The 12,439-nt window shown below is 40.8% G+C and overlaps 1 pseudogene; it reads left to right on the plus strand.

The window, feature by feature from the left end:
• The first annotated feature begins 1,521 nt into the window (after window positions 1-1,521).
• Window positions 1,522-11,848, plus strand: LOC119807338 (annotated as a pseudogene).
• The last annotated feature ends 591 nt before the right edge of the window (window positions 11,849-12,439 follow it).

Consider the following 12,439-nt stretch of genomic DNA (forward strand, 5'->3'; position numbering starts at 1 on the left):
TAACCAAAAATAGTCCGATTTGAAATAACCAAAAATAGTCCTTTTGGAATAAATCAGTTTTAATAAAAGGAGAAAGAGGGACACTTACAAAGCCAAGGCTCCAGCCAAGCAGAGGGTGATGCGGGAAAAAACAGGGCGGCTATCCCCAACCCGGTTCTTTTTAAAGGTACCTCTCTCCTCTGGGGCAGCCATGCCCCTGAACGCAGGGATTGGGCCAGCTGCCCCAACACTAGGGTTAAAAACTAATCAGCAAACTAAACTTGAAAGAGTCTGACCACTGATATTCTCATGAATTGTGTAACTTTCATAGCAGGTCCTGGATCCTGGCCTGCAGGGAACAGAAGAGCAGTGGGAATGGACAGCAGGGAGGTATAGAACAGGCTTCCTGCTCACTGGGCCTCAGCTGGACTAGGTGTAGTCCAGCCAGCCCTTTATCACAACAACATGTCCTAATGGCCTCTGTCAGCCTCTAGACTATTACCCTGCACTTCACACATAAAGTCTGTAGATTTGCAAAAACAGCCACAGGCTGGTTGCTTACATTCTATAGTTTCAACAAATATTGACGTTTCAATTTCAAGTTTCTTTTTAATTAAATTGATTTTTGAAATATTATTAGTAGCTCTCTGTTTCTCCAGATACAATCCACTTATCTCATCTCCACTTCTGTAGAACACCTTTTGTGGCAGGTTTCCAGACATAGATTTCCTTTCCTGAGGATCACACAGAGCTTCCCTCTCTTCCTTCCCTCTCTGACTCAGGGTTTTGTTCCCCACCCCAGCACCCCTGCTAACCAAGGCCCCTCCTGCCCGTGTGACAAGTAGGCTGATGTCAGATCCACACCTCTACTTCTGCTTCTCCAGGTCCAATTCTCCCAGTCTCATGCTCACCTCTGTAGCCTGTGGTCTCCCTTTCCTCTCTCACCCCATTCCCAACATATCATAAAGATCTCCTCCAACCTTTCTTCCTCCAACTCATCCCATTGTCCTGGCTTCCAACACCAGCAGGCATAACCTGGGAACACACCAGAAAGCAGGACAAAGAAAAAGATCCACAGAAAACTTCCAAGTCAGCACACAGCCACCACACTGTCCTAAAGTTCAGGTAGGATCAAAAACCAAGGAGCAATACATTCACCAAACAGAGCCAAAACCAGATAAAATCACCTAGACCTGTAATGATCCCAATCCCAGATGCCTAGATATCAGTCTAAAAACACTATCAGTAACAGCCAAGACAAGGTCTTCACTGCAGTCCAGTAACCATGACACAGCAGGCACTAAATATTCCAACACACCTGAAGCAGAAGAAAAAGAGCTTAATAAAGCATGTATGAAGATCAAAGAGGCACTTCAAAAGAAATGAAAGAAATCTCATTCAGAAATCCAGGAAAATATATAAACCATGTAATGATGTGAATGAACTTAAAAATCCAAGAAAATACAAAGTGTAAGGAAATGAATAAAACTGGTCAAGACCTGAAAATGAAAGTAGACTCAGAACAAAGACTGGTGTGGGAAGATGCATTCCTTCCTAGTTCTCCCTAGCCAGGGCACTCCCAGCAAGCTCTGGTCTGAATTTTGCTGTTTTGCCTTACTCTGTTTTCTTACTAGCCTCAGCTCTCTGGCTTCTAGAGGAGAATCCCAGACTGGAGCCAGTACAGCTTTAGAGTCTGAGGCAGATCCTTGGTCCTTGCTGCTACCTGTAGATGGGACCAAGAGGTCCAGTCATGCCTCCCCTTTTTAAGATCCTGTCTCACAGGAGAGGTGAGGCCTCTAAGCAGCAGCCTGAATCCAGAGTGCTCTACCACATGAAAAAGGCTCTATAGGTTGTATGCTAACTACAGCAGAAGTCACCTCTACAACACTGTTGGGCTCTTCAGAGGGAGGAGCTCCTGGCAGCCAGGTGACAGGACCCCTGCTAATGGCAGGACCCCTGCGGTTTAACCTGGATCATGTGACCGCCATGGAACACTTGCTCAAGTCAGTCTTGCTCTACCCTCTCAACAACTCTGCTGCTTCCTCCTCCACTGTGACCTATGTGGGGGACTTTGTGGTAAAGGCTCCCCCAAGAATGCCATACTCATCTACCTTGAAGAAACACAGACGGATCCAGATGGATGTGGCCTCCATCCTCCAGGCTCTGGTGGCCTCCAGAGAGAGAAGCATTCACATGTGTGTCGTTTACATGCACAAAAGGCCAGGCCCCAGAAGACGGGGTGTTTAACACACCTCTGTCGCTGCCTCCCTCGATCACCTTATATCTCAGTGACACCAGTGCACAGGCCTATCACTGCAGTCATTCCCCTCACTCCACCTGGAGGCCTTCACAGCATCCTGGTCAGGGCAGCATGGCTGCCCATCCTGGGAAAGAAGAGGTTGCCAAGGTCGAAAGATCTGCCCGACACCGTCGAGGGCAGAAAACCATCAATTTGGAAGCCAAGAAGCCACATTTTACAGCATCTTCTGTCTCAGAGAATACTTCAGTTTCTCTGCCCCAACCCCTCCCAAAAAAAGAAAGAGAAGAAAAGAAAGTAGAATCAATAAAGAAAATCCAAACAGGCAATTCTGGAAATGAAAAATGTGGGTATTTGAACAGTAACTGCAAAGGCAACCCTCGCCATCAGAATAGCTTAGAGGAAGAATATCAGGCATTGAGGATAGGGTAGAAAAAATAAGGAGACATTGGCCAAAGGAATGTAAATCTAAAAATTTCCTGACACAAAACTTCCAGGAGTCTTGACACCATGAAAAGACCAACTCTAAAAACAAGTAAAAGAAGGAAGTAAAGGAAAAAAAGCTAAGGAACCAGAGAGCATCTTAAAATAATAGAAGAAAATTTCCTTAATGTAAAGGAGATAACTCTAAAGGTACAAGAAGTGTTCAGAATGCCAGCCAATTGGGTCAGAAAAGAAAGTCTCCTCTGCACATAATAATTAAACACTAAAAGACAGAACAAGAATATTAATAGTGGCAAGGGACAAAGCCCAGGTAACATGTAAAGGCAGAGCTACTAGAGTTACACCTGACTTCACAATGGAGGCTGTACAAGCCAGAAAGTCCTAGACAGATGTGCTGAAGACCCTAAGATACCACAGATGCAAACCCACACTACTGTACCCAGCAAAACCTCCAAACCATAGATGGCAAAAAATGATATTCCATGGCAATACTAAATTTAAGCAATGTTTATATAGATATCTAGACTTACAGAGGTGCTAGAAGGAAAACTCGAACCTAAGAAAAAAAAGAAAACCTTGAACCCACAAAAAACAGTAATTCCTAACCACACACATAGCAAGTCTCAAAAGATACAAGAAAACTGAAATAACACCCTGCAGTCTACCAGACCACCTCGGGTTAAAGCTGGACATGGACATCAACAACAGAAACAACAAAAACCTGACAAAATCACGGAAACTGGACAAGTCTCAACATAATGAAAAACGGTTCAATGCAGAAATAGAAAGAAAAACACTTTCTAGAATTGAATAAAAATGAAAAAACAGCATGCTCAAGTTAATGAAACACAATAAATACAGTTGAAAAGTCACTTCAGAGCAATAAGGTTAAACATTTTTTAAAAAGAAATTGGAATGATCTTATACTAATAACTCAAAATCCCATCTGACAGCTCTAGAACTAAAAGAAGAAATCACAACAGAAAAACTGAAAAAAAAATGATCAAACTCAGGGCTGAATTCAATCAAACAGAAAAAAATGATCAATGAAGCAATGAGTTAGTACTTTGAGAAAACCATTAAGGCTAATTCAGTGCTGTGGAGTTCCATCTGGACGGGTGAGTGTGTGCTATCCTGGGGCAACCTGCCCTGGAAGAGAGCACAGCCCCCCTCCCCCAGCTCCTGGTGCAGGGGTGTCTTTGGTACACATGTCCTTGCCTCTCCCAAGCCTTCCCTAGTGTATTCAAGGTCCTTGGCTCAGGACCAGTGTCCTGCTCCTGCACCAAGGCCAACCACCCAGAGGGGTGAGAGGCTGCCCTCCAGGCAGGTCTGAGGATTCCAGCAAGGGAGTGAGGTACCTTCAGCTTGTGCTATAAGGCTCGCTGTGTGATACTTGACCCCACCCTGCCACCAAGTTTGCCCTTTTGTCTGTTGTGTCCTGGGGCTACCAGCATCCCTGATTCAGTGCTGAGGAGTTCCATCCAGTCAGGAATAGCTCCTGCTCCTGGACTGAGGAGATCCACCCAGATTCAGTCACAGCAAAGATTGGACTGAGACACCAAGTCTCTCCTGGCTCCATTTGAAGGAAGAAATGGGCAGATGCCAATGCAAGAACTCCTCCAACAACCTGAAAGGCAACATGACATCACCAGAATCCAGGCATCCCGAAACAACAAGAATTGAACACCCTACACCAGAAGAAATAGAAGAAATCGACCTTAATCAGTACTTTATGAAAATAATAGAGGACCTTAAACAGGAGGTTTAAAACTGCCATAAAGAAATGGAGATGACAAACAAAAAGGTAGATGAAATAAATAAATCTCTCAAAGATACCCAAGAAAAACAAGAAAAAGCAATCAAACAGGTAAGGGAAACAGTTCAAGACCTGAAAAATAAAATGGAGGATATGAAGAAAACACAATCCAAGGGAAGACTGGAAATGGAAATTCTGAGTAAACGAACAGAAACTACAGAGACAAGTATTACCAACCAAATACAAGAGATGGAAGAAAGAATCTCAGAATCTGAAGATACTATAGAGCAAATAAACTCACAGATTAAAGAACAAAACGAATCCAACAAATTCTTAACACAAAACATCCAGGAAATCTGGGACACCATGAAAAGACCAAACCTAAGAATAATTGGGATAGAAGAAGGAGAAGAATTACAACTCAAAGGCCCAGAAAATATATTCAACAAAATTATAGAAGAAAATTTCCCCAACCTAAAGAAGGATATTCCTATGAAGGTACAAGAAGCCTACAGAACACCAAATAGACTGGATCAAAAGAAAGCATCCCCACGCCATATAATAATCAAAACACAAAACATACAGAATAAAGAACAGATATTAAGAGCTGCAAAGGAAAAAGGTCAAGTAACATATAGAGGGAAACCTATCAGAATTGCACCTGACTTCTCACTGGAAACCATGAAAGCCAGAAGAGCTTGGATAGATGTGCTACAGACACTAAGGGAACATGGATGTAAGCCCAGACTACTATACCCAGCAAAGCTTGCATTCACCATCAATGGAGAAAACAAGATATTCCAGGACAAAAACAGATTTAAACAATACGTAGCCACAAATCCCGCCTTGAAGAAAGTAATAGAAGGAAAATCACAAACCAAGGAGTCCAACAATGCCCACAATAACTCAGACATCTAGTGACCCTTCACCAGCACATCTCAAAGAAGGGAAACACACAATCTCTACTACCAAAAAACAAAAAAACAAAAATGACGACCGGAGCTAACAACCACTGGTCATTAATATCACTTAATATCAATGGATTCAACTCACATATAAAAAGGCACAGGCTAAGAGATTGGATACAAAAACAGGATCCAACATTCTGCTGTTTACAAGAAACACACCTCAACCACAAAGACAGAAATCTACTCAGAGTAAAGGGTTGGGGAAAGGTTTATCAAGCAAATGGTCCTAAGAAACAAGTGGGTGTGGCCATACTAATTTCTAACAAAGTTGACTTCAAACTAAAATCAATCAGAAGAGATGGAAAGGGACACTTTATACTCATAACAGGAAAAATCCATCAGAATGAAGTCTCAATCCTGAATATCTATGCCACTAATATAAAAGCACCCATTTATGTAAAAGAAACATTACTAGAACTCAAGGCAGCCATCAAACCACACACACTAATAGTAGGAGACTTCAACACTCCTCTCTCACTAATGGACAGGTCAATCAGACAGAAACCTAACAGAGAATTAAAAGACTTAATGAAGGTAATGAACCAAATGGACTTAACAGACATCTATAGAACATTCCATCCAAATAGGAAAGAACATACCTTCTTCTCTGCGGCTCATGGAACCTTTCCGAAAATTGACCACATTCTCGGTAACAAAGCAACTTCCACATGTACAAAAAAATATTAGTAACCACCTGTGTCTTATCGGATCACCATGGATTAAAATTCAAATTCAACAACAATGCTACCCCCAGAAAGCCCACAAACTCATGGAAACTGAACAGTCAACTACTGAACCACACCTGGGTCAATGGAAGAAATAAAGAAAGAAATTAAAGTCTTCCTTGAATTTAATGAAAATAAAGACACAACATACTCAAACCTATGGGACACAATGAAAGCAGTGCTAAGAGGAAAGTTCATAGCACTAAGTGCCCACTTAAAGAAAACGGAGAAAGTACTCATTGGAGACTTAACAGCACACCTGAAAGCTCTGGAAAAAAAAGAAGCAGACTCACCTAGGAGAAGTAGAAGACTGGAAATAATCAAACTGAGGGAGGAAATCAACAAAATAGAAACACAGAAAACAATCCAAAGAATCAATAAAACAAAAAGCTGATTCTTGGAGAAAGGAGGGAGGGGGAGGAGGAGGGAAGGAGATGGAAATTTTTAAATATAAAAAAAAAAATAAACCATGAGAAAGAAAAAAAAAGAAAAAAAATAAAGTAAATGGTGGTGTTGAAATAAAACCATTGGAATGAAAAAAAAAAAAAAAACCTCCCTACCAAAAAAAGCCCAGGACCAAATGGTTTCAATGCAGAATTCTACCAGAACTTCCAAGAAGACCTAATACCTATACTCTTTAAGGTATTTCATAATATAGAAACACAAGAGTCATTGCCAAATTCCTTTTATGAAGCTACAGTTACCCTGATACCTAAACCACACAAAGACTCAAACAAGAAAGAGAATTACAGGCCAATCTCACTCATGAACATGACGCAAAAATTCTCAATAAAATACTGGCAAACCGAATCCAAGAACACATTAGAAAAATTATCCACTACGATCAAGTAGGCTTCATCCCAGAGATGCAGGGCTGGTTCAACATATGAAAATCTATCAATGTAATCTATCATATAAATAAACTGAAGGATAAAAACCATATGATCATCTCATTAGATGCTGAAAAATTTGACAAAATTCAACACCCCTTTATGATAAAGGTCTTGGAGAGATTAGGGATACAAGGGTCATTCCTAAATATAATAAAGGCTATTTACAGCAAGCCGACAGCTAACATCAAATTAAACGGAGAGAAACTCAAGGCCATCCCACTAAATTCAGGAACACGACAAGGCTGTCCACTTTCTCCTTATCTCTTCAATATAGTGCTTGAAGTTCTAGCAATAGCAATAAGATAACATAGGGGGATCAAGGAGATTCGAATTGGAAAGGAAGAACTTAAACTTTCGTTATTTGCAGATGATATGATAGTGTACATAAGCGACCCCAAAAACTCCACCAAAGAACTCCTACAGCTGATAAACTCCTTCAGTAATGTGGCAGGATACAAGATCAACTCCAAAAAATAAGTAGCCCTCCTATACACAAAGGATAAGGAAGCAGAGAGGTAAATCAGAGAAGTATCTCCTTTCACAATAGCCACTAATAGCATAAAAATATCTTGGGTTAACTCTAACCAAGGAAGTGAAGGATCTACTTGACAAGAACTTTAAGTCTTTGAAGAAAGAAATTGAAGAGGATACCAGAAAATGGAAGGGTCTCCCTTGCTCTTGGATTGGGCGGATCAACATAGTAAAAATGGCAATTCTACCAAAAGCAATCTATAGATTCAATGCAATCCCCATCAAGGTCCCAACAAAATTCTTCACAGATCTTGAGAGGACAATAATCAACTTTATATGGAAAAACAAGAAACCCAGGATAGCCAAAACAATCTTATACAATAAAGGAACTTCTGGAGGCATTACCATCCCTGACTTCAAACTCTATTACAGAGCTACAGTATTGAAAACAGCTTAGTATTGGCATAAAAACAGAGAAGTTCGAGACAAGCCTGGTCTACAAGAGCTAGTTCCAGGACAGGCTCCAAAGCTACAAAGAAACCCTGTCTCGAAAAACCAAAAAAAAAAAAAAAAAAAAAACAGAGAAGTCGACCAATGGAATTGAATAGAAGACCCGGATCTTAACCCACAAACCTATGAACACCTGATTTTTGATAAAGGAGCTAAAAGTACACAATGGAAGAAAGAGGGCATCTTCAACAAATGGTGCTGGCATAACTGGATGTCAACGGGTAGAAGAATGAAAGTAGATCCATATCTATCACCATGCACAAAACTCAAGTCCAAATGGATTAAAGACCTCAATATCAGGCCGGGCGGCGGTGGCGCACGCCTTTAATCCCAGCACTCGGGAGGCAGAGGCAGGTGGATCTCTGTGAGTTCGAGGCCAGCCTGGTCTACAAGAGCTAGTTCCAGGACAGGCTCCAAAGCTACAGAGAAACCCTGTCTCGAAAAACCAAAAAAAAAAAAAAAGACCTCAATATCAATCTGAACACACTGAACCTGATAGAGTAGAAAGTGGGAAGTACTCTCCAACATATAGGCACAGGAGACCGTTTCCCACGTATAACCCTAGCAGCACAAACATTAGGGCAACATTGAATGAATGGGACCTCCTGAAGCTGAGCAGCTTCTGTAAAGCAAAGGACACTGTCACTAAGACAAAAAGGCAGCCTGCTGACTGGGAAAAGATCTTCACCAACCCCACAACAGACAAAGGTCTGATCTCCAAAATATATAAGGAACTCAAGAGATTAGACTTTAAAATGCTAATTAACCCAATTAAAAGAATGGGGCACTGAACTGAACAGAGAATTCTCAACAGAAAAAGTTCGAATGGCCAAAAGACACTTAAGGGCATGCTCAACCTCCTTAGCAATCAGGGAAATGCAAATCAAAACAACTTTGAGATATCATCTTACACCTGTCAGATTGGCTAAAATCAAAAACACCAATGATAGCCTTTGCTGGAGAGGTTGTGGAGTAAGGGGTACACTCATCCATTGCTGGTGGGAATGCAAACTTGTGCAACCACTTTGGAAAGCAGTGTGGCGGTTTCTCAGGAAATTCGGGATCAACCTACCCCAGGACCCAGCAATTCCACTCTTGGGAATATACCCAAGAGATGCCCTATCGTATTACAAAAGCATTTGTTCAACTATGTTCATAGCAGCATTATTTGTAATAGCCAGAACCTGAAAACAACCTAGATGCCCTTCAGTGGAAGAATGGATGAAGAAAAGTGTGGAATATATACATATTATAGTACTACTCAGCGATAAAAAAACAATGACATCTTAAATTTTGCATGCAAATGGATGGAAATAGAAAACACTATTCTGAGTGAGGTAACCCAGACCCAAAAAGATGAGCATGCGATGTACTCACTCATAATTGGTTTCTAGCCATAAATAAAGGACATCGAGCCTATAATTTGTGATCCTAGAGAAGATAAGAAGGTGAACCCAAAGCAAAACAGATAGTTATCCTCCTGGATATTGGAAGCAGTCAAGATTGCTGAGCAAAAATTGGGAACTTGGGTCGGGGTGGGATGGGGGTAAGGGGAGATGGGGAGAGAAAAGTGTGAAGGGGAGGATGGGGAGAGCTTGGGTAAATGGGATGGTTGGGATCTAGGAAGGGTAGATATGGGATCAGGGAAGTATATATCTTAATTAAGGGAGCCATTTTAGGGTTGGCAAGAGAAAGAGACTTGACTCTAGAGGGGTTCCCAGGTATCCAGGGAGATGCCCCAAGTTAGTTCCTTGGGCAGCTGAGGAGAGGGAGCCGGAAAAGGCCAGATCCTATAGTCATACTGACGAATATCTTGCATATTACCATAGAACCTTCATCTGGCGATGGATGGAAATAGAGACAGAGCCACACATTGGTGCACCGGACTGAGCACCCAAGGTCCAAAGGAGGAGCAGAAGGAGGGAGATCATGAGCAAGGAAGTTAGGACTGTGAGGGGTGCTCCCACCCACCAGGATGGTGGGGCTGATCTAATAGGTGTTCACCAAGGCCAGCTGGACTGGAACTGAAAAAGCACGGGATAAAACCGGACTCCCTGAACATGGTGGATAATGAGGGCTGCTGAGAAGCCAAGGACAATGGCACTGGATTTGGATCCTACTACACATACTGGTTTTGGGGGATGGCTAGCCTGTTTGGATGCTCACCTTCCTAGACCTGGATGGAGGGGGGAAGGAACTTGGACTTCCCACAGGGCAGGGAACCCTTACTGCTCTTCAGACAGGAGAGGGAGGGGAAGTGGAGAGGAAGGGGGAGGTAAATGGGAAACGGGGAGGAGGCAGAAATTTTTAATAAAATAAAAATAAATAAATAAATAAATAAAAGAAAACCATTAAGATTAACAAATCTTTATCCAATTTTCTAAAACACACAGAGAGAAGATCATAATTAGAGATGAAAGGGGTCACATAAAAGCAGACACTGAGAAAATCCAGAGAATCTTAGGAACATATTTTTAAAAGTATGTCCTGTACTGCGCCACACTGTAAAATCTAAAAAGAAATGAATAGTTTTCTCAACAGATATTACTTACCAAAGTGAAAGATCAGATAAGTAATTTAAAAAGACATATATCCCCAAGTGAAATTGAAGCAGCCATTAAAAGTCTCCAAACCAAAAAGCACTCTGGGCCAGATGGTTTTAGTGCAGGAGTCTACCAGACTTTCAAACAAGAGCTAGTGCCAAAATTTTCCAAATTATTTCACAAAACAGAAACAGAAAGAATAATGCCCAATTCATTTATGAGACTACAGTTTCCCTGAAACCCAAAACACACTAAGATCCGAGAAAGAAAATTACATATCAATTTCCATTAATAACATAGGTGCAAAAATACTTGACAAAATTCTTTTTTTTTTTCAATTGCAAACTGTTTGGCCTATTAGCTCAAGCTTATTAACCAGCTCTTACAACTTAAATGAACTCAAGAGACTGTGGATTTGTTCCACGTAATAATCAAAGCAAACCTACTGAAACTTGACAGGTGAAATCTACTAACAAAGGTTACCACTGGTCTTCCCAGGGACCTTTCTCAGGGACCCTAAAGATAAAGATATGTCATCCATAGACAGCAGAAAGCAGTTTGGAGAACACAATGTCCACATTTCCATGAGTGGTGTGAGAAGTTTATGGATTTTTGGTGAGTCATGGATGTTTGTTATAATTATAATATAATAGGGGAATATAGAATAAAAAAGATAGCTATTAATCTCAGATATTTTGCATTGGCATGCATTTTGGTATAGCAACACAAATTTAAAGTTATTTTTCTTACATTTCTACTCTTGTTATGCTTATACAGTTCACTTAAAATGCAATGCATAAATAAGAAACAAGGTTAGTAGTTAACCTTTAATAATTAAGCTTGTAGTCACATTAGGTACATTTTCAAGGTTAAATAGGTACATTTCAAATAGATAATTTAAAAACACTTCAAAGACTTATAGAATATGAGCCGGGCGGTGGTGGCGCACGCCTTTAATCCCAGCACTCGGGAGGCAGAGGCAGGAGGATCTCTGAGTTCGAGGCCAGCCTGGTCTACAAGAGCTAGTTCCAGGACAGGCTCTAGAAACTACAGGGAAACCCTGTCTCAAAAAAACAAAAAAAGACTTATAGAATATGGTATTTAAAATGTTTTATTAACTTAGAGTTTTGCATGAATATGAGACACATCTGCTCTTGGCAGTACCAATTTACTTCAGACATGATGGGCATTGCAGTAACTCCTTATGGAGTTTGCATTCATTGTGGCAAGCTTGGCCACTGGGCAAAGAAACTGCTCCTGCCTTTGACTGCTGACAATGTGCTATGCAGACTGAACATGTAGGATACGCGGGGGAAAAAACTAAACAGGAAGGTCCTTCCAAATTCCAGCTTCACAGAAGAGTCTGCCAGACACAGAAGAAAGTGACTGACGAATTTTGCCAATACAAGGCTGACAGTCCTTCAAATTTCCTGCTTCACCGAATGGTCTGCCAGACCCTCTAGGCCTGTAGGCTGAAGATGGATGCCCCAACATTGCAAGGAACTTTGGGTGACTATGCAGGCAGTCAGGTGTCTCAGCCATTTCTAGAGTTTTGGGAGTTGCTTGCAAAGTACTTCTTGTTTAGTCAGGTAATATTTTATCCTAGGGTCTTTGAAGTTGAAGGCTAGATATATTGTAGTTTTTTTAGTTGTGATAAAAAGTAAATTAGATGTAAAATGTAAAACTTTGAATAAGATAGGATAAATAATGCATTATTTTTTCTGAATATGCTAAGTACAAATGGAGAGAATATTATAAATTTAATTCTTACTTGATAATTGTTTTTGTTATCTATTATTTTACTAAGCTAAAGTTAAAACTTCTCTTTTTATTTAGACAACAATGGGGGAAATGTGGAATATTATTTTAGGGTGTGTTACATTTGTTTATGCT

The sequence above is a fragment of the Arvicola amphibius genome, chromosome 2 (genome assembly GCF_903992535.2).
Source record: "Arvicola amphibius chromosome 2, mArvAmp1.2, whole genome shotgun sequence".
NCBI classification, from domain to species: domain Eukaryota; kingdom Metazoa; phylum Chordata; class Mammalia; order Rodentia; family Cricetidae; genus Arvicola; species Arvicola amphibius.